At 39.7% G+C, this 21,624-nt stretch overlaps 1 protein-coding gene and 1 long non-coding RNA gene across 2 annotated transcripts in view; one reads left to right on the forward strand and one right to left on the reverse strand.

Annotated features, from left to right (window-relative positions):
* The window catches only part of BASP1 (brain abundant membrane attached signal protein 1), a 117,564-nt gene extending 100,759 nt beyond the window's left edge, over nt 1–16,805 (reverse strand). Inside the window, exon 1 of the mRNA XM_082259246.1 lies at nt 16,615–16,805. The gene's annotated coding sequence lies outside the window, so the exon portion shown is untranslated. The remainder of the gene's footprint in view (nt 1–16,614) is intronic.
* Nucleotides 16,806–16,896: 91 nt separating this feature from the next.
* On the forward strand, nt 16,897–18,907 carry LOC309556374. Its single transcript, XR_014225316.1, has 3 exons — nt 16,897–17,671; nt 18,072–18,148; nt 18,535–18,907. It is a non-coding gene; the product is annotated as an uncharacterized lncRNA (long non-coding RNA).
* Nucleotides 18,908–21,624: the final 2,717 nt, after the last annotated feature.

Here is a 21,624-nt window from a genome sequence, read left to right on the forward strand (position 1 = left end):
AAGCTTAAAACGTGGCTATTCTGTATTTATCAACATTTTTTTTTTTTTTAAGTCAAAAGCTTTTGTGGGAGTATAGTTTTATTTAAAAAAAAAATAAATAAAAAAATATGCTAGAGCTGGAAAAAAAAAAAAAAAGCTAAAAAAACCCTGAAAAAACGCCTTCTACAGCTACAGCTTTCTATGGACGTTTTGAGAACATCCAGTGTGCATGAGGCCTTATGCTTTAGCACTCAAAATAATGGACTCCTAGGGGCAACTGTGCTTTAGCATTTTTGCAATTAATTTTAGTAATTTACCTATGTACTGCAGGTTTTTTTTTTTTTCACAATTTTCTCTTTCCTTCAAAAAAAGTTTTTAAAAGATACAATTATGCAAGAATTATAAACATTGCAAAAAAAAAAAAAATAATAATAATTCTAAAAGAATTTGTTTGGAACTAGATGCAATGTAATGGCTACATTTTACTTAGGAATCCAAAACATTTGAAATAATTGACACATTTGTGTTTTGCTCATTTACAAACAAGTAGAACTGCCAAAGTCCACACCTATACAATTCACAATGAAATGCTAGAAGAACAACAAGTCGATTCCTCCTACTATTTGGTGGCGTAGTTTTAAATTCCCTTTCTTTGCTCCATTTTAATCTATTCAATAAACCATTAAAAAGCATTTTAATAAATGCCCTTTTGAGAAGGGCACAAAACTAAGGGGCACAAAACTAAGGGTTAATGTTGCCAGAAATCTAGTGAGATTTAACACTGTTTTCGCACCAGAGCGTCTCGTTTTTGCATGTTTTTTTCTGGTATTTTGCTGTGGGTTTTTGTACTCCAAGCATTTTGGAGCTTTGTATTGTATACTGGCAAATAGAAAAAACTATCATCTGTTATACCATGTGTCGATATGTGTTTCTGCTTTCAGCTGCTTCAAAAAAAGCAAGTATTTTGTCATTGTTTACAAGGCATTCTCTGATTGGATGAGGTTGAAGAGGAGGCGGTGAGGTCATGATCGCCACCTCATCCAATCAGAGAACACCTTGTATTCAATTAAAAAACAAGGAGTTCCGTGATTGGCTGAACACTGTAGTAGCATCAATTTCTACAGTGACTGTCAGTTTCCCCAATAGTCCCCCAGGTTTGAGATATGCATATTTACATTGGTATGAGGGTATGCTACCATGCAATTACGATCATACCATCAGTTCTGCTTTAAAAACCTTCACAAAAATTTTGTGACTATTGACTTTAATCCAATCATGTGAAAAACAAATCCCTGTTTACTTATCTGCACATGGCTGGATAATTGGACAACTTTTACCACCTCTCTTAGTAAATGAACCTTAGTGCCATTTCTGCAAAAAAATCCTAAGCAGTGTTATCAGCCATGCCCGGTTCACCTGCGAACTACAGAAACCCCCCCCCCCCTTTTAATTGTTTTTGGCGTTTCCTTGCGGTGATCAGCATTTTACAATGCATAAAAACACTGATCACGGCACATACTGTGAATTCAACCTTAGGCTGGCCATACATTATATGATTTTCCTGTTCAATTTCCTTTAGATTTACCTTCAACTATGTAGAACAAGGGCCTGCCTGATTGCATACAAAGTGAACGTGTTTAGGTTTGAACTCACATTATATGGTTTTGGTAAATCTAAAGGAAAGTTGAACAAGAAAATTGTAGTGTATGGCCAGCCTTAGACACCACTGACAGAGAGAGCATGTTTTTTCCTTCCAGTAACCCCCACAGACGCAGGAGCAACTTTTCCTTTTAGTGACACCACCAACACACAGGCATTCCCCCCCCCCCCCCCACCAACACACAGTCATCCCCCCCCCCCCATCACACTGATGCAAGGCCATTTTTTTCTATGTCACTGCTAGCTCCATATTTCACAGTGAAAGCATACTGCTATTAACCATTTGACTACTGAGAACTTTTACCCCCCTTCCTGTTCAGGCCAATTTTCAGCTTTCAGTGCTGTCACACTTTGAATTTCAGTCAAGCAACACGGTCCCCAAATTCAATTTTTATCACTTTTTCCCCCCACACGAATAGAGCTTATTTTTGGTGATATTGAATCACCACTGGGTTTCTTTTTTGTTTTTTTTTTTGTTTTGTTTTTCTGGAAAAACAAAAAGGCCAAACATTTTGAAAAAAAAATAAAAGTTTTCCTTAGTTTCTGTCAAACTTTTTCAGACAGGTCATTTGTCTCTTTTACTGATGTGTGCTGATGAGGCTGCATTGATGGGCACTAATTGCACACAGCTGATCATGTGGTAAAGAGCCACTGCGATTGGCTCTTTACCCCGATCTGTAATCGGCTGTGTCCAAAGGAGCGGCATCAGGCAAACCATCACGGGAGGACGTCATATGCCGCCCTCCCAGAACTGGCCGACCGAGCTGTACCCATCATTTTGCGATAGCAAGTGTTTAAATTTATAGGTTACATATATTTAAATGAAGTGTGCTGCACATCAGTGTTAATTTTGTCAACCAAAATATTTTTTAAAGTAAACACTACTTTAGTCGACTAAAATAGGACCTAAACAATTCAGATGACTAACATACGGGTAAAACTAAAATGGCATTTTAGTCAAAAAAGACTGACTAAAACTAAATCTAAATATTGACGTCAAAATGAACACTGCTGCACACATCGCTATTACCCTCACCCCAGTCCTTACTCTACCTGGGGGGTGGGCACAGTTCGGCATCTCCGGCCTGGGCTCTGGATGACCTTGTCTTGGCACTGGTGACATACAGCCCCTTAGGCTCACAAGGAAACATACACTGATCATAAAACACTATTCAATCTATCAATCTCCCGGTCACTGTCCATTAATACATACATTTTAGGAAGTACCGTACATGTTTGCCATTAGGAATGTTTAGAACTATAGTTTGCTCTTAGCATGTTAAAACATTATTAGCACAGGCAATGTAATGCGATACTAATTCAGAATGCAGAAAAGGATGGATGGAATGTTACACAATTTTATGTAGTCATGCAAGCTGTGAAGAATAGAACTTTCTCTTGCTTTTCTGAGTCTCTGGGCTAGAATTGAAGGCACATTCATTTTAAGAGGAAACCTGGATTGGGACGGGAGTAAAGACTTGAGCACAGCATTGGGTAACACGCATCATAAATGCCAGATTGCACCTCTTCGAATAGATATGTACCCTGTAGAATTCTTTAATATAGATATTGAAAGTAGGTATTTCCAGAAGCACGCCCCTACCACTCAAAGTCGATAACTCGAAGGTCTATAATAGGTCAATCAGGCAATAATTGGTGCATTGGTGGATGGGGAGGAGGCTCGTCTTCTCCATGCTTAGGAGTCAAGGCATTTATAAAGGCTGTGATGAGGCAGGCTGGGGCATTTCTTTTACAAATGGTTTACAATCAAATGTCCATGGTAACGGTCACCCAGCATTGTACGAATATTCTAATCTCTATTTCTAGACTGTAAGCTCTAACGAGCAGGGCCCTCCGATTCCTCCTGTATTGAATTGTATTGTAACGTATGGTCTTCCCTCACATTGTAAAGCACTGCGCAAACTGTTGGCGCTATATAAATCCTGTATAATAATACTCCCATTTTTACGTTTATTTTCAGAAAGCAGATCCAGTTAAAAAAAAAAAAAAAACACACCTTTGCTCATCCTGCACAGCCCCTTTCTTCTGTTCTTTTTGGTAACCGTCTGAGGTCTATCAGCACGTGCATATCCAGGTTAGGCCTCTTGCACACAGTACTGATGTTTGAGCATCTGCTTTTTTTTGGACGTAATTTCAGGCGTTTGCTTTGCGTGTATTTGCACGTAGATGCGCATTCTCGCGCACAATACATTCTTAGGGAAAATGCATTAATATTTATCATATGTGCAGATTTGCCCACACTGGTGCAAAATACTGACTGGGAACACAGTTTTTTCTATTTTTTTATTTATTCAATATGCAGCGCTTGCTTACGCGTCTATGTGTACAGGCAAATTGTCAACAATAGGCTGCATTCTAGATCAGTGATTTAACTGCTTAAGGACCAAGCCTATTTCTGACACGTTGTTTACAAGTTAAAAATCTGTATTTTTAGCTAGAACCCCCAAACATTATATTATATTATATATATATATATATATATATATATATATATATATATATATATATATATATATATATATATATATATATATATATATATATTTATATTTTTTTTTTTTTTTTTTAGCAAAGACTCTGGGAGAATAAAATGGCAATCAGTGCAATATTTGTTGTCACGAGGTATTTGCGCAGCGGTCTTTCAAATGTAATTTTTTTTTTAGAAAAAATACATTTCACTGCATTTAAAAAAACAACCAAACAGTAAAGTTAGCCTTAACTACTTAATTTTCTACTTGTGTTTTGAGAACGTCCAGTGTGCATGAGGCCTAAACCCCTTTGAAGAGGAGATGTTCCTATAAAGACTAGCAAATATAATTTTTCTTCTTTTTTTTAATACAATATGCAACCACTGAATGAGCCTCATTATGCCCATAAGAAATATATACTCTTTTACCAAAGGACAAATAAGCAGGGCATAACATGGACTATGCCAGGTTTTTAATTTAATTGGGCAGCTTTCACAAGTAGGATTTGGCCAGATCACCAACATTAGTTTCACCATATACACGGCTCAATTAATGAACGAGGCAACCAGTTAAGTGGATGAAGAAATGAATCTGTAATGCAGTCTACAATCCTTTGAATTCACCAGGTCAATTATGTTAAAATAGAAAGTGAACACTGCTTGTGTGTAAGCGATTAAGAACAGTATCCTGTTATTTGACAGTTACAGCTTGTCATTTAAAATATTTAAAAAAATGGATTTACCTTTAGTTTTATGTTAGGGAACCTGAGTAAATTGAGTCGTACACTGAGCATTTGTCACCCTTAAAGTACATAAAATAAACATTAATGGAGATCTGTCAAGAAGAATAAGGATTTACGAACAGTAGACCCTCTAATAGCCAAAGGTCACCGAAGCAATTGCCAGTGTACATTGTGGGTGGCTAAATACTGGAAGCCATTATGTTGGGTTTTTTATCTACTGGTTTTCAGTGAAATATTAGTTTGTCAACGCTTTACATTATATCTACTACATGTAATTATTTTATTTTTTTCTTAACTGTGCTTGATAAGTGTCTACCACTTAGGTCCCATTTAGATGTACGGTTGCAGAGCAGCAAAAATAAAAATGTGCATTTGAGCCGCATTTCTACCGTTCCGCTTAAAGCGCAACTCCACTTTTGTTGAGAAAAATTAAAGAACATTCCCCTCTGGGTGATCTATGTACATTACAAGGATTGTTCCCTTGTTTTTTCAACTTTTTTTTTTATTCTGAAGCAATCATTGTTTGTTCCTCTGTGGGGAGTAGGGAGGAGAGAGGAGAGAAGCTGGGCCTGCATCCTTTTAGACGTGTTCCTATTGGGACTATTTTTTTTTTTCCCTACAAAAGTGGAGTTACCCTTTAATCTGCAAAAGAAAGCGGACAGTGGTCTGCCTTGTGTCTGCAGCAAAAGCGATCCAAAATGTAGTGGTCGGTAAGTTTGCGGAATGCGACTTATTCAGGCATACAGGGAAGCGTCACAAATGCCCCGCAACATGCACGCGTTGGCAGGACATTTGTTGGCAAAAAAAGGGGTTAAAACATGCGTCTAAATCTTTTCCTTACACATAAAAAGGTCCACACTGACTTTCTTTAACTACTTATGTCATAAAAGTAGGCGGTTTTATTCATCAGCAGGACTTTATATTCTGTCTTATAATCAGCTTCATAAATTGACAGAGCAAGGACAAATCCCACACCTGAGTGTCCAAACACTTCATATTCCATGTTGGAAAGCAATACTTCCCTTTTCATATACTCCTGTACCCATGAAACATATTACTGTGGAAGTACATTACTGTACAGCACAGGTTTCATGGTAATGTGTAATAAAAAATAACAGAAAAGCAATGCACGCTTTTTTTTTTTTTTATTTGAATGGTTTACATAGCCGCAGTACCTATCTGCAACCAAAAATATATTTTAACAGCATTCTGAAGCAATCAGAACCATAGATTAAATTAGGAGTTTATTAATTCATGTCTTGCCTCCTAAAAAATTCATAATACTGCCCACCCACCACCAAAAAAAAAAACAAAAAAAAAAAAAAAAAATGTATTATATATTCACACTATATTACCAAAAGTATTGGGACGCCTGATCCCCCACCCCACACACACTTTAATGGCATTCCAGTCTTAAGCCTCGTACACATGCATCGATAATTGGCCGTGAATTTTCGGCCAACGTCTGATCTGCTGATTCTCGGCTTGTTAGTATGATGCTTCCGACAACTGACTCCGACTTTTCGGCCGAAAAAAATCTGGTGTGCAGGCTATAAAATTTTTGTTGGCCGTCAACACAACGGCCGATTTTCCGTCAGTCAGTACAGATTTTGGCAGACAAAAATCTGATGAGCAAGACTGGGCATGCTCAGAGAAGAAAAAACACATGGAAAGTAAACCAGCACATGACATCACTTCTGAAGTAGATTTTTGTTGGCCGAGAAAATTCGTGTGCAGTCTAGGCACATTCCAACCAACAAAACACAACTCTGGACAAAAGTCGGATGATCGGTCGGCCGATGATAATCGTTACGTGTGTATGAGGCATTAGTCTGTAGAGTTCAATATGGAGTTGCCCCACCCTTTGCAGCTATAACAGCTTCAACTCTTCTAGGAAGGCTGTCCACCAGGTTTAGGAGTGTGTCTATGGGAATGTTTGACCATTCTTCCAGAAGCGCATTTGAAAGGTTAGGCACTGATGTTGGATAAAAGACCTGGCTTGCAGAAAGCGCTCCAATTCATCCCAAAGGTGCTCTATCGGGTTGAGGTCAGGACTCTGTGCAGGCCAGTCAAGTTCCTTCCCCCCAAACTCTCTCATCCATGTCTTTATTGACCTTTGTGCACTGTGAGTTTGGGGGTGGAGGAACTTGACTGGCTTGCAAAGAGTACTGACCTCAACATGATAGGGATGCCATTAAAATGCATGTGTTTGTGAAGGCAGGCGTCCGAATATTTTTGGTAATATAGTGTGTGTGTGTGTGTGTGTGTGTGTGTGTGTGTGTGTGTGTGTGTGTGTGTGTGTATGTATGTATATATATATATATATATATATATATATATATATACACACACACATACATATACACACACACACACACACATACATTTTTTTTTTTTTTTATTATATATGTACATGAACTTTTTAATGGCATGACACTCTTAGTCCTTAGTGTGTATGTGTAATATTATATATATATATATATATATATATATATATATATATATATATATATATATATATACACACACACACATATACATACACATACACACACACACATTTATTTATACGCACATGAACTTTAATGACATCCCAGTCTTAGTCCGTAGGGTTCAGTATTGAGTTGGCCCACCCTTTGCAGCTATAACAGCTTCCACTCTTCTAGGAAGGCTGTCCACAAGGTTTAGGAGTGTCTATGGGAATGTTTGACCATTCTTCCAGAAGCGTATTTGTGAGGTCAGGTACTGACGTTGGATGAAAAGGCCTGGCTCAGTCTACGCTCCAATTCATCCCAAAAGGTGTTATATCAACTACATCTATGCTATAGATTCCCATGGCAATGCAATACTCTCACTAAGCCCTGCTTTCCTAAGCTATTAAGGAGTGCACCTGGATATGCACATTTATTGTAAAGCACATCACATCAACACACATCAATACACAATACAAAATACAAGAGTCATGTTAAGTTGTCGGCTGTAAGGAAAGTTTTGGTTGGAGAGAAGCCACACCTTGGAAGCAGAGCCAACTGTATTTAGAGACTCAATCACAGGAAACATTTTCCAGCCTAGCTCATCCTAAAGTACAGTAGCACATAAAATAGCACTTCACCTGCATTTCTTATCATTTACAGTTGAGTAGTTTTGTGCAGAGGGGCTTATTGTGCCTCCTTATGTTTGAGCATTCTACTACCTTTCCTACACCTATTGTGATTCTCTCTCCGAAATATTGAAAACATCTATGGGTAAAAGGATTATACCATTGGCTTTGCATGCACATCACAAGACTAAATAGTATACTGAAAGTAAATAGGCATAATGATCACAAGATATTTTGCATACAACCCGCCACATGTGATGTAATATTTTAATACATTTTATATATTAAGGCTATGCTTAACATCTTGAAATATTTTTTAGCACAAAATTACATGTTCTTCCTACATATTTTCACATTGGCATTTGATTTGCTGACGAATATAGTACCAGAGGGCATTAATTCAGCTATATTAACTGCATTTTAGCATTGATATATGCAAGCAATATACGATGATGACTTCTGTTAACAGCATATAGTCTTGTTATTGGTGGTGTTTCATTGATATGCAATGTATTCTATTACACTATCAGCTTAAATTTTTATATGCAAGTGGAACCAGGACAAATAACACTCGAGATTCCCAGTGCTGCATGCAGAAAAAAAAAAAAGTATTACATTTTCTAAAAACAGAATTTCGAAGCCAAAATTAGGACTACAAGATTCATAAACTGCAGTAAGAGGATTCTTATACTTTAGCGTTTGGTGGAAACAATTCAAATCTGTTGCTTGACCCAGGATTATTAATATAACTGGCATACATTTCAGTATCTGGCTTCTTTTTGCAATGCAGAGAGCCAACAACCGGGATATATTACGTAGAGCAGTGCTGTCCCCACCAGAGTCCACTGCTCTAGGTGTTGCCTTCCACTAGCCATAGAAGCTGGTGTTTATTAACTTCTGTAGCTATTGGCATTGTGGAAAAATGTATCTTCAAAGTTCACAACTTATTTTCTTATTCTGCAGAATCTTGGCAGCCTGCCAGCTCTTTAATATAACCCAGTGGATATTTCTATGCTGTTAGAAATGGACAAACAACTTTAATTCTTAGGCTCCTTACACATGGGGCAGGCTCTGTTGAAGTTCACCTGCTCAGCAGGGAATCTGTCCTCTGATCCCCACTGAGCAGGTAGATGGGTGGGCCATGTTAATTTCCCTTATGCAGAGTGGACACAGACACGACCAGCTCTCCTCTGTGGGTGGTCAGATGTAAAAAGACGGCCTGTCCATTTACACCTGCCACATGAATGGGGAACAGATCCCCATCCATCCGTTTTTCACGGATAGGATCAGATCGGATGTCGACAGGTGTCAACGGACACAAGAGCATTTATGGGCATTTGAATTTTATAAGCGTCTTTCTCTAAAATATTCCCTCCCCCCACAAGGTACACTCCTAAACGCTGTGTTTATGAGCGTTAAGCATTTTTTATTCTGCCCCCAAGCGCCTCTCAAAACGTGATTTTGAAGGGTTTTTTTCTGCCTCTAAACTCTCCTCTGAAAATATGCATATAAACTCCCTGTGCATGCACACATGGGCTAACATGGGGGAGCTTCTACAGGCTGAAGAAAAATGCAAAACATCTGTATAAGCAACAATATCTATGCCCAGTGTTCATGGAACCTTCAAGAATACTTACTTCACAGTACATGCAGCTAGAAAGATCAGGGTACATACAGAACACACCAGAGGATTAGCTGCTTCCAGGTTGTATGCAGCCAGAACCATAAGCCTTGGATGCAAACTATGTCCATGGCTAGTCAGGGGCCTTAATCTCATCTACACATGCCTATTAGCACTTATATTTGAACAGTATTGGTGATGGAAATTGATCTGTACAGGATACAAATCAGGCCGTGGGTTTTCACAAACAATGTTCTGAAGTTTCTCTGCCATAGATTCTTGGTGATGGAAAAGCATAACCGACCTTGTGAATGATCCTTAGGCTGGCCATATATGGCCGAGATTCGAACCGTGTATGGCCGGCTTTAGACTGTATTTCTTTATACAGTTATCACCACATTCCCCCACTCACAAAATGGTAGTTTACACATTGTTGCAGCACTCTAGAACAGGTTAGGACCAGTAAAAAAAAAAAAAAATAATAAAAAAAAAGGTAACCAAGGTGATCCTAGTGGATGAATGCTGCTTGGAGAGAGCCAAAAAGGTATACCTGCTGGAAATCTTGTTCTGCCACTGTGCATGCCTACAACCATTTGTTTCCTAAACTACACAAATAGTTCAGTACTTTGATGAAGGCTAGGTAAGCATATAGGTAAACATGTTTTCATACACCCATTTACAAAATGTTTTGCAGCACACTGCATCATAATTTTTACCCTGTGAATGGTATCTTCATGAGTTTTCATATACTTCGTGTGAACCTGGACTCAAATGTAAAGATCTGCTATGTTATAGGAAACTAAGCCAAAGATGTACACTCAGATTTACTTTGTGTCTGGAATGCCTCCAAAAAAAAAAATAGCAGTGCACTTCCTTGTATGCATGTGTGTCTACAAACATATACCTGTATGCCTGCAGTGTTAAATCCAAGGCATTGCTGTCTCCGATTGCTAGCTTTAGGAGATTTGGTGATGTCGCTATGGTGCTGCCCACTGATCTCTTTGCTGGAGGCTTCATCATGAGGAACAAAGCCTGCCTCTACCAAAATGGCCACCCCCACACATTGGGCTGACTTCAGGAAAACCTCTTAGCTTTTTGGCCAAATATATACACCAACATTTTAGACATTTATAATTGGATATGATAAATCTGTTAGCCTAGGTTGTTTCTAGATTGTAAAAAAACAAATGGCACTGAGGTTCACTTCCAGATGAGCTGCACTATGGTATTGCGAATGTTGAATTGTATGTACCAGGAATCAGAATATTGGTTGGTTATACCAAACATTCTGTATTCCATTTTTCATATTATTTTAATACATATATATATATATATATATATATATATATATATATATATATATATATATATATATATATATATTTTTTTTTTTTTTTTATTATTATTAATAGTGAACATAGGGCCATGTTGAGTTTTTTTGTAAACTTAAAAGAAAAAATTCCAAGAAGCATTTAAAGCTGTACTAGGTTATAGCAATATGCAATTTACACTTACTTTAGTGAAAATCTCTAGGTATCCTACAGTAAAAAAAACACGAATGCAGATTGCAGTGGCATTTCTATATATTGTTTTAACTCTAATGGTCAACCCCCACAAGTCCATGGGACTGATGTTTTCAAGCCACACAAAGAAAAGAAGAATGTGCAAGCTGATAACAATAGCCAATAATTAAAAGATGGGTGCCGCTCAGGTGGGAGGTACAGTCCAAAGCTAAGTGACTACGAGTGCTAGCTAGGATGGGAGCTCCTCGCAGCTCCAAACCTTAATGTAGCAGAAAGATTGTCCGTAGGCCACACATCAAGAAGCAGACCTGTGTAAAAGAGTGAATGACATGAATGGCAGCCTCAGTGTGGGCTCTGGCCAGGACACCTCCCAACATGTTTTGCTCAAAGGCGTGGAGCCCCATGGTTTAGCTCCAGGAGCAAACCGAAACACATTGGGGCATGGCTTGGCCGAAGCTCAGGCTAAGGCTGCTATTCACGCCTTCACATGGGTCTGTTTCTTGATGTGTGGCTTACAGACAAGCATGAGATAATAATAGCACTACTGTTGGAAGCCCAGTTTTTAAAGTGGAATATGCAGAGAAGGAAGCCATGGAAACATGTAAATTGCTTACCTACCATGGCACTTTACAGTAACATTTCCTGGAGTTCTCCGGCATTTACATGCAGTGATCTTTAGGTTTGTAAATTGCTAGGTGCAGTATTAGCATTCCAAAGAACCCATGAACTTGAAAGCCCAAAGATCTCTATTATGCAACTATCAATCACAGCTAAGAAGCTGAACTTTGGACCTACCTCAGGTTATCGGGTCATCATTGATCAGGTAGGCCACCTACCACAGTTATGGGCCAACAGCGAGAATGTGAACCCAAAATTATAATGCTATAACTCTTCCAAACTTTAGTTGGTATTTCTGTGATAATGCTTCACAGTCTAATTAAACTGCTAATCCTCTCTGGAAGAAGTATTTTCCCTTTAAGTGCTTGTTTACGTAAATTTTACAAAATGTGCAGTTCCTGACAAGACCTGGAATGCATGTTCAAAATGCTAGTTTAGTGATGCATTCCAGATCAGTTTATGGGTACTATATCCATCTTTGTCTGTACATACCTTAGAGAGCATTCCGCTTCATAGCAAGTAAACAAACCATATCGCGCCATTAAAGCCTCTAAAGATAAGCTTAACTTCCTGCAGGCATTTATGTGGATAATCCTTGTTATTAAGCGATAATTAAGGGCAAAGGAACTCTCCACTCTTCTGGTCCCAAGCTCAACTTCTAAAAGACTACCATGTCCCAGAAGATTTAAAAAGTGTACGTGACATTTTGGGGGTGGTCAAAAGAATACATCTCTTTAGGGGTGGGAAAAGAACACACAAGCATCTATAACTTTAGCTCTGAGCGGAGAGGGAGGTGTCAGAGCCCCATGCATCTCTATAGGGGAAGCGCATGAGAGCAGACCGCCTGTCCGCTCTCATCCGATCCGCTGGACAGATGGAAAATAGGGTTTTCATTCATCCGGATTTCATGGACAGGATCGAATGCGGATGGCAGCGGACATGTCTCCACTGACATCCGCTGCCCCATAGAGATGCATGGAGCATCCGATCAGATCCGCCTGAAAAACTGACAGGCGGATCTGATCGGAGCGGTCGTGTGAAAGGACCCTAAGGATTTCAAAACCTGAGATTTTACAAGCAATGCCAATATTGAATGCATTTGAGGTATATTTAACAGCTACATGTGTCATTAATTGCTTCCCGCTCGACCTATAGACAAATGATGGGCAAGCGGGAGCTCTCCCATTCTGGGTGGACATCAGATGCTGTCCTCTGAGGCACTCCTTCGCAAGCACCCTATGGGCCGCGCTACAGCACGATCTGTCACCCACTGTGTCCACCGGACACAGCAGATAGCCAATCATTGTACCGGGCCAGTGCTAGTATCATATGATCACTGTGACCAATCACAGCAATAACCTGACAGTTGTGCACAATAAAAAGCTTTCCTTTAAAACCAGTCATTGTTTACTACTGTATTGATCTGGAATTGGTCTTGGTGATCATTTGGTACAGACAGGGCCAATCACAGTGCATCTGTACCATGTGATTGCTGTGGCCAATCACAGCTTCACAATAGAACACAATGAATGAATGGATGCCATTAAAAAAAAAAAAAAAAAATGATTGCTTATAACAGTGATCATCATTGTTATAAGTACTTGGGCACTGCTGCCATTCAAAGAATGCCTTGTATTTTTTCTTAATGAATACATTTAGATTTGATGGGGTGGAGACTAGGGACAGAAGAGAGTCGATGACTCCACCTTATCCAATCAGAGGACACCTTGCATGTTCTGTGGATTGTAGCAGTGTCAAATGAATAACCTTCTGTGGTAAGTGTGCAGCGAGATAGCCAGGACCCAAAAGATAGCATCTAACACTGTGGTAGCACCAACTACTACAGCAATGTGTAGCTTCACCAGTAGTCTGTTAGCTATGAGATATGCATACATTGTGCCAAGCTGGACCAATGCAAGTATGTGATAACAATGCAAGTATGTGATAACAGATCATACCTGGAGACATAGGTGTGTACCCCCCCCCCCGTGTTGCAGTACTGCTGGCTTCCCTCCTCTCCCCCGGCTACTGGGGGGGGGGGGGGGGGTTGTTTCAGGATAGAGAATGGGGGGGCCCAGTTTACCTCTGTTGACCACAGAACCCCTTTGGCCCTTATGTTTTGGAGAGGAGGAAAGGCATTCTGTAGTCCTGATCAGAAGGAGCAACCCTGCTACTTCATAGATATAGTGCAATGGGGAGGGAGCGTTGTCACTCTAGGACAGGAAGTGTGTCAGTGGCAGGATCATCAGGTGCATAATAGAAAAATTAAATGCAACCAATATCTAAGCTGCAATATTTGACATCCTAACCCTTCTGTATTAAATGTTATTGTTACTATATGGTCTCCCTTTATATACAAGTGCTGTACAAACAGTTGGCGAAATATAAATCCTGTCATTTTTGCTCTTGGGTTTTAAAATATTTTAAAGCACAGTGACCATGTTGTGCCAATAAATTGACTTTTTGCATCTTGGTGAATATCTGCTTAAAAAAAGGTTTCACACACTCAAAGATATACAAACTATTCAGTTAAGAAAGCAAGATTAACGTGTGTATCCTTCAACTATTAAGAGCAAATCAGAAGAAAAAAAGAAAATTAATTTTATTGCATATTTTTCTTTCCTTTGTTAAATACTCCAAACAGCAGGCGTAGCATGGTTCTTTGCATATCTGTTTTGTATCAGAATTCACAATAGGGTTCATTTATTTTTATAACAAGTGGTAACAGAAAATACAGAACCAAGACACATATTGCCTTAACGCCACCCAATCATTCCTTGCAATACTACTGGTCAGCCATTCCTCCTCTGTACCACAGTGTGAAAAAAAAAAAAAAAATGATGGCAGTTACTATAAAAGCACATAACGATGCCCGTGAATCCAAAAATCCCATTTTCCCTATTAACAAATGTGAGAGAAGAGAATCCAAAATCTATTTTATTTGATTCTGCCAGCAGAGTGCTTTTTGTGCACATTTATCATTTTAAGTAGGCATACAATCTTGACAGCGGATGCCATTTTGAAGCTCACTGAAGCTTAGAACTATAATAACACAAGACAGCAGTAGGAGAAAGCATTGCACCACCACAAGGTACAAGAGACCAGAACATGTAGCCAGGCATTTACAGTATAAGCAGCTTTTGGGTTTTTTTCTCTCCTCCAGCGGAAACCATGGTCAGATTGGGTGTAAAATGACAAAGAACCCCTCTTTAAATATGCTAAATATGCTGGGGGGCACTAAAAGACATCTAGCAAATCTACAAGGTGGAAAAGTACAATAAAAGGATCAAAATTATAAACAGGAATAGATCTAATAAGCCAAAACCAACTATCACCCAATCCAACAATATATCTCAGGCCAATAAACCCTTCTTCATTTATGGTACTATCATCCAGAGGTCTCATTTATCCATTTTGATTTATTTTTAGCAATAAAAAAAAAAGAAGACGGACAACCTGTTTTATTTGAGCTGGCTGAAACATCTGATCACTAATGTATATACATGGGAAGATTTACAGCCAGCTTGAAGTGTCAACCAGATCCACATCCATTGACAGCCATCTTTGTGAGCATGTGCTAACACTGGGGCAGGGTTTTTTTTTTTTCCTTTTTTTTTTTAACTCATGTCTTTAAAAAAAAAAAAAAAAAAAATAGGAAGAGGCAGAATTTTTTGCAATGACAGGAGCACCAATCTTAACCAATGCCATCTTCCTAAGTCTCCTATTTCTTAGGCTACTTAGGTGATTAATTGTTAAATAAATTTGATGACAGGAGTGATCAGGAGCAGTACAAAGAAGCAGCATTTCATTGCACACTTGCTTTTTTTTTTTGCATTGAAGATTCTATTAGGGAGAAAGATGCTGAGGACCAGCAAGAGATTCATGCAGAAGCTAAAGCTCTCCACGCCCCATGCCTCTGCGCATGCGTGAGTCAAAGACAAAGGAATTGGTAATTACTGTAAACTCTCATTCATTTCCACTGCGGTGTTCATCATTTAACAAGAGACCAAGACTTATGGGTCTCATTAACGATCACCCTACATGTCAGTCTATTATAGCCCTCGCAGATGCCAAACAGATCAATAATCACACCCCCCCCCCCCCCCCTATGTCAGACAGCAGACACGTTTTAATAAAAGCCTGATCGGTGGGTGCTGGATAGAGACAGGAGACAATAGTGCAATGGCTGCAGATCTGCTCTGGACAGATGTCATCCAGCTGTTGCATAGGCATGGCCACCGCATCGAGCCAAAGCATTCCAACTAGTCTACATAGCACTGGGGGGAGATCAGGCTACTGTACAATCACAGATCATCATTTATCAAGAGAAAAAAAAAATATAGATGATTACTGATGAGTAAACTGATCAGGAACTGCGATTAACCCCTTCCTGCCTTGCCAAGAAACGCCCAGTGTGACTGGAAGCAGCATCCACATCATCCAAAGTAGGCAAGAATGGCAGCCCCTGGACAAAGACCACATGAAAAGAACAGTATTTAGGTCAATCATCCCTCCAATGAAGGCATTCCAGATTAATATGTGCAGATCCTTTAACGAGTCTGACCAGCTTACTCTGCTGAGATCTGGTTAGTGCCCACCATCACTTTGCCCCAATCCTCCCCCTTTTCTATATCCTTCTCTTCCACCAATTCTGATCAGAAAGTGCTAAAAGCTGCCCCTAGTCCCCACTCTCAACACGTGCTGGAGATGAATGACAGGGCTAGGAAGGGAAGCTGGGCTCAAGAGCTGACAGTTCCTAGCTCAGATCTGCGAGGAAGATCAGTGATCGCATGTTCTCTTTTTCTTGTGACACTCCTATTGCCCCTGCTGCAGTGTGTCTAGAAATGAATGGTTGTCATGTGTGAGATCTGCTGCGATCTTACCTTGTAGGATCTCCTGTGTCTGTCCTTGTGTGTGTTGTGTTACCCCCGGTGTCACAAAGACTGGTACAGCTCGGCTAGTGCCTGCCCTGGCTAGCCTGGCTTGCCTGTGTCTCCCTCGCTCGGTGGCTGGGACTGTAGTGATTAGAAGCGTTGTAGCAATGTCTGTGCTGCCTCTGCATTTCTCCCTCTCCCTCCTCCCCTTCTGTTTCTCCTCTCTCCACCCCCTGGTCCCCCCTTTCCCACTTCTCTCCTGCTCCCTCCCTCTCTTCTCTCTATAAGCCACTCTGGGGCTTTTTTTTTTTTTTTAAAATAAAGATTAAAGTGTGTGTGCTGCTCATAGCTACCCTCAAATTTAGGAGATCGCACTTGTGAACACTGGGGATGGGAAGATGTGTGCCTGTCAGTCATTGCTAACCTGCTAATGAATTGCAAGCTCCTCTACAGGACTCTCTGCAACTGGATTTGCATGGTGGGGGTATTCCTGCATCCAACCTTTGGACAAAATTTGCTGCTCTTTCATATTAGTGTTTCTGGAAGTATTACAAGCAAGTGTTCTTAGAAGATTTCACCATGTGAGTTATTAGGTGTGCTTATGGCTTCTTTCTATAGCCAAAGATTGTTATCTGGTGGCTGAAGACATCCCAGCTACTGATTATGGGTGTCAGGTGTGCACAGAAGTCAGTTACTACTGCTAATGAAAGATCAGGTTGGACTGACCCATGGAATAGTAATGTCTGTTATGGACCCAAAAAAAAAAAAAATATGGCTTTGCTTCATAGCTAAAAGACTGTATTACAAGCAAATGTTCTTAGAAGATAGCACCATGTGGGTTATTAGCTGGTGAATGAAGACCTCCCAACTACTGATCATAGGTGTCAGTTACTTGTAATGAAAGATCAGGTGGGACTGACCCGTGTCTGGTATGGACCATTAAATACTTATGGCTTTGCTTCATAGCTAAAAGACTGTATTACAAGCAAATGTTCTTAGAAGATGTCACCATGTGAGTTATTAGGTGTGCTTATGGCTTCTTTCTATAGCCAAAGATTGTTATCTGGTGGCTGAAGACATCCCAGCTACTGATCATGGGTGTCAGGTGTGCATAGAAGTCAGTTACTACTGGTAATGAAAGATCAGGTTGGACTGACCCATGGAATAGTAATGTCTGTTATGGACCCCCCCCCCCCCCCAAAAAAAAAATATGGCTTTGCTTCATAGCTAAAAGACTGTATTACAAGCAAATGTTCTTAGAAGATAGCACCATGTGGGTTATTAGCTGGTGGATGAAGACATCCCACTTACTGATCATAGGTGTCAGTTACTTGTGATGAAAGATCAAGTGGGACTGATCCATGTCTAGTATGGACCATTAAATACTTATGGCTTTTGTCCATAGCTAAAAGACTGTATTACAAGCAAATGTTCTTAGAAGATATCACCAGGTGGGTTTTTAGCAGGTGGCTGAAGACCTCCCAACTACTGATCATGGGTGTCAGGTGTGCACAGAAGTCAGTTACTTGTAATGAAAGATCAGGTGGGATTGACCCATGTCTAGTATGGACCATAAAATACTTATGGCATTTGTCCATAGCTAAAATACTATTACAAGCATATGTTCCTAGAAGATCTCACCATGTGGGATATTAGCTGGTGGCTGAAGACTTTCCAACTACTAACTATGGGTGTCAGGTGTACACAGAAGTCAGTTACTTGTAATAAAGAATCAGGTGGGACTGATGCATGTTTGGTATGGACCATAAATTACTTATGGCTTTCATTTGTAGCTAAAAGACTGTATCACAAGCAAATGTTCTTAGAATATATCACCATGTGGGTTATTAGCTGGTGGCTGAAGACAACCCAACTACTGATCCTAGGTGTCAGGTGTGTACAGAAGTCAATTGCTTGTAATGAAATCAGGTGGGACTGACCCATGGCTGGTATGGACCATAAAATACTTATGGCTTTCGTCCATGGCTAAAAGATTTTATTACAAGCAAATGTTCTTAGAAGATATCAACATGTTGGTTATTAGCTGGTGGCTGAAGACAACCCAACTACTAATCAAGGGTGTCAGGTGTGCAAAGAAGTCGATTAATGATAATAAAAGATCAGGTGGGACTGACCCATGGTATAGCAATGTCTGGAATGGACAATAAAATACTTACGGCTTTCGTCCATAGCTAAATCACTATAATACAAGCAGGGGTTCTTAGAAAATATCACCATGTGGGTTATTAGCTGGTGGCTGGAACCATCCTAACTACTGATCAAGGGTGTAAGGTGTGCACAGAAGTCAATTACTAGTAATGAAATATCTGGTGGGACTGACCCATAGAATGATGCATTCAGACTTGAAACATGTATTGGGAATACTTTTGGCATCTTTCCATAGGTAAAAAATTGTTATGTGGTGGCTGAAGACATTCTAGCTAATGCCATGGGTGTAACGTTACCACCTCATCCCTTTAAACCAGGACGCATATTAATTACACAGGTTCTGTGGCTGATTAAGTTGGTAATTAAACTCACTTAGTGCCTTATGCTGGCCATACACTAGCCGAAAAATCATTTGAAAATCTGTCATTTGGACTGTTTGTTTTTCATCCAGTTAATGGGCACAAATAGAAAATTGGTTTCTAACTTCTACCGAACATACAATAAATTGAAAGGTTAATTTGTTTCTCGCCCAAACTGTTTGCACTGGGCACATGTGACAAAATGAATGAAAAACTGATTAATTTATGTCCATTGAACGATTTATCGATCAAAATGTGGTCATTACATAAAGGCACGATCGTCTATTCTCACAGACGAGTGTTCGTTTTTTGAAAATGAGTGAACGATTTTTCGTATAGTGTATAGCCAGCATTAAGTGCATTATATTAGACTCAGAACCTGTGTATTTAATGTGTCCTGGATTAAAGGGATGAGGTGGCAGCCCTACTTAGGTGTCAGGTGTGCACAGAAGCCTTTTACTGGTAATGAAAGGCCAGGTGGGAATGACCCATGGAATAGATTCTGGCATGCAAACTTTAGTTATACTTTGTTTTTGTTTTTTTCAAAGCTAAAAGTTTGGTAACTGGTGGCTGAAGACATTCCAACTACTGATCATGTGTTTCACATGTGCAAAGAAGTCAATTACTGGTTAACGAAGGCCAGGTGGCAATGGCCAATGGAATGATAAATTCTACCATGGAACATTTATTAGGAGCACTTATGGTTTCTGTCCATAGAGAAAAGATTACTAACCGGTGGCCGAAGGACAACCCAAGTTATTGATCATGTGTGCTGATTGCGCTGAGAAGTCAGTTAATGGTTAATGAAAGGTCAGATGGGAATGACGAATGGAATAGTAAATTGCGTAATAGTACATGATCAGTGTCCTTTCTGTTTCTAACAAATCTTCCTTTTTTACGCTTTATTTTGTTATACTGTATACCTTTTTGACTCCTAAAGGTATCCAGTAGATCCTTGAATTAAAGTATTATTTTTTATATTAAAATGCCTAGCTCTTTAAAAGGAATGTTATTTTCTTTTTTCCTTTTTCATAAGAACAATTCTTAAGGACGATGCAATTTTAAATGTTATTTTAATTGTTGACGTTCACCTTCTGAGAGATTTCTTGCTTTTGTAATGTGCTAATTTTCAGAACTTTGGCTCCCTCTGCAGAACATCTTGTACTGCGCACTAATGTGTGTGTTGAAGTGCCATAGCTGTTTGATGATGACTGAATGTTACGATGAGAACAGTCAATGTTTTATTTGAAAATCAAGTGCTTTTAAATAAATAAAAAAATGCAAAACAGATTTACAAAAACATGTATTCTATACATTTGTTTTGCTATTGTTATAGGCTATAATTTATGTTACTATTGTTATTATTTATCTTTTTTTTTTTTTTTTTTTTTTTTTTTTTTTTTTTTTTTTTTTTGGTAGCTAATACCTGAACTCTAGGTTTACTAGAGTAGGCTTTCTTAACCAGGGTTCTGTTGAATCCTAGAGTTCTTCCAGAGGCTGCTAAGGATTCCTTGAGCAATGACTGGTGTCTCCCAACTAAATGGAAGGAGCGTAAATACTCTAGGTATGCCACATTAGTTCTTGTATTTAAACTTCTTACAGCTAAGGCCACTTGCAAATGGGCCTACCTATTGCTGTGCTTCTGTCTTGGCATTTTAATGTGCCCATGAGGGACAGGAGCAGCAACCAGCCCTGCAGCCTATCCATATCTATGGTAAGCTGCGGTTGAAGGGATTGAACACTGTACCGCGTTGTACTCTCGTTCAGGGCCCTAGGCACCTGCCTCTCCTGGGCGCAGTAAAACACCAGAAGGTACGCACAGCAGCTACGTGGCCCCATGTGCAAGTGACCTTACCAATCAAGTTGTAGATGTCATTTTTAGCAGGGGTTCTCTAGATCTTAAAATTATTTCAGGGTTCCTCTGGGGTAAAAAGGTTGAGAAGATTTGGACTTGGAAAAACAACATTGAGTTAGCTTATCAACTAAACTATTTACCCAAACACACAACACTTTTTAGGGCTGGGTCACACAGCAATGCAGTGTGAGATTAACATGACATTCTGTGCGGTGTGATTTCAGCCCATTTATTTTGAATGGGCTAAAATCAGGACCGGTGCTACCACTAGGCGAACTAGGCAGCCGCCTAGGGCGCACTGTCACCTAGGGCGCAGCCTTGACCAATGCCACATTCCCCTACTGTCACCTCCTCATCCCTGGTGGTTATCTCTAGAGAGGGGGGGCAGTGTGTACAGGAAGGGGGGTGTAGGGTCAAATGGGGGCAGTGTGTATAGGAAGGGGGTTTAGGGTTAAAGGGGGGCAGTGTGTGCAGGAAGGGGATGTAGTGTTAAAGGAGGGGGGATTGTGTGCAGGATGGGGGGCAGTATGTACAGGAAGGGGGTGTAGGGTTGGGGGGGGCATTATGTGCAGGAAGAAGGGCAATGTGTACAGTTTCTTTTTTTTTTTTTTTTTTTTTTTTTGGGGGGGGGGGGAG

This window comes from Pelophylax lessonae, assembly GCF_965119305.1.
Source record: "Pelophylax lessonae genome assembly, chromosome: 5".
NCBI classification, from domain to species: domain Eukaryota; kingdom Metazoa; phylum Chordata; class Amphibia; order Anura; family Ranidae; genus Pelophylax; species Pelophylax lessonae.